Source organism: Cyprinodon variegatus, unplaced genomic scaffold, assembly GCF_000732505.1.
Source record: "Cyprinodon variegatus isolate N-32 unplaced genomic scaffold, C_variegatus-1.0 Scaffold361, whole genome shotgun sequence".
In the NCBI taxonomy this organism is placed as follows: Eukaryota; Metazoa; Chordata; class Actinopteri; order Cyprinodontiformes; family Cyprinodontidae; genus Cyprinodon; species Cyprinodon variegatus.
Genome location: NW_015150814.1, coordinates 348,333 through 350,150, shown reverse-complemented (window position 1 = coordinate 350,150; position 1,818 = coordinate 348,333). Strand labels below are relative to the sequence as shown.

The 1,818-nt window shown below is 39.3% G+C and overlaps 1 protein-coding gene across 2 annotated transcripts in view; it reads right to left on the bottom strand.

Annotated features, from left to right (window-relative positions):
- The window catches only part of LOC107091999 (NEDD4-binding protein 1-like), a 24,774-nt gene extending 23,919 nt beyond the window's left edge, over positions 1 to 855 (bottom strand). Inside the window, exon 1 of one of the 2 annotated variants that reach the window (XM_015386265.1) lies at positions 395 to 855. The gene's annotated coding sequence lies outside the window, so the exon portion shown is untranslated. The remainder of the gene's footprint in view (positions 1 to 394) is intronic. The other variant, XM_015386264.1, reaches the window with a different exon arrangement.
- Between the last annotated feature and the right edge of the window lie 963 nt (positions 856 to 1,818).

Here is a 1,818-nt window from a genome sequence, read left to right as displayed (position 1 = left end):
CTGAATTCTGAGTTTAAAATCTGAATTCTGAGTTAAAAGTCAGAATTCTGAATTTTTTTCTCATATTATGTTGAAATAAAATGTAAAAATCAGTTAACTTGTTTTTTTATTTTTTCAGCGGCCCTAATCCTCTTCGTACATAACACATTTTGTGGGTCAAAAGTTTACAAGTTTGAGAACTTCTGCCTTAAAGACCCATAAATCATGTGATCTAATTACTCCATGATCAAAGGTGCTTTGTTAAAACAAGAAACAAAGTGGATAATCCGCTTTAAAAAAAACAATAAAAGTCTAGACCAAATTAAAAACAGTCCAAGTTTGTGTTTATAGAGCTGACCCCATTAGATGCTTCTAATCCACAGCAGTACAGAACCAACACAGCAGCTCTACTTACAGCAACATCCAACATTTATGAAGAAACGTAAAGTGAAAGCAGCCTCTGGATGAGGGCCTGTGGGGGGAAAGGTTTTACCTCACATCTGGGAGAAAACAAACCAGGAAACAGAGGCTGTCCTCGTGCTGGAAAGGCATCAGAAAGTTCCAACATGGATCCAAACCATGAATATTTCATTAGATCTCTCTTCATTAAAGGTTGATCAGTCTCTGCGCGGTGGATTCTGACTGAAAGCGGCTCTTCCGCAGTCTAAAAAAAACAAACAAACAAGCTGGGAGTCCAAAGTTCTGCTGCTGGGAGGGAAGGAGGAGGAGGAGGGCACGCGCTGCCAGGGGCCCACGGTGACGTCACAGCGGCGGTCCCCAACAGAGCTGAGGGCCTGACCCCGAGCATCACACTAGCGACGAAAAAAACCCGAAGGCAAAACTGAAAGTGAAGCAGGAGCTGGAAGCTGAGCTGAAGCTGAGGACAGAGGGGCTGCACAGACAGAGGAGTGCGCATGCGCAACAAGTCAAAACAAACCGCTCCTTCACTTTACTTCAAAGCGCTCTCTTTATTCAAACAGCAGCAGCTTCACCGCTTGTTTTATTTATTTATTTATTTTTTTAGATATACAATATTAGGGTTTAAAAAACATATTTTATGGTTTAAAGTTTGTTTTGAGCCGCGTCAGACTCAGAAACAACGCGAGGGGAATTTCCAGTGACGTCAGACATGACTTTTTTTAACCCTCTGCTGCGCAATGTTTGAGCATTTTCCACCAACCTCGGTCGGAAAAACAGATAAAAAAAAAAAATCTCACTAAAAAGCCTTTAAAAGGAATACGGATTTTTTTTGTTCTGTACTAAACAGGAAGCAAAGTATTTCCTCACTATGATAAAAAAAAGCTCACTATGATAGGGCATTTTCCTATAAACTCCATCAATTCCTTTAGTTTCCATTTGTCTTTTCAATTCATTTCAAATAAGATTATGATTGATTGGTCAAAAAGGGTCAAAGATGTTAAATCGGCTAAAAAAATGAAACAAAAAAGGCAAGTATGAGACATTAAAGTCTAAAGTGTAGACCTTAAGATATGAATAAGTGAAATATAAATATGCCTAATTTATCTGAGTACAAGGGCTGCTAGTAATTTTCATGTTAGAAAAATGTATATGTTATCATTTTATTTGAATTTACAGGTATCTATCCCAAGAATGTTAAGTGTTGTTCTAAATGAACATTATTTGAACAATGAACAAATATTTCTGCCAGGGCCTGGTATTATCCAGCTATGCAGCCATAAGTGACTGATAACTTCTGACCCCTCCTGGTAACATCAGACCCCTCCTGGTAACATCAGACCCCTCCTGATAACATCAGACCCCTCCTGGTAACATCAGACCCCTCCTGATAACATCAGACCCCTCCTGGTAACATCAGAC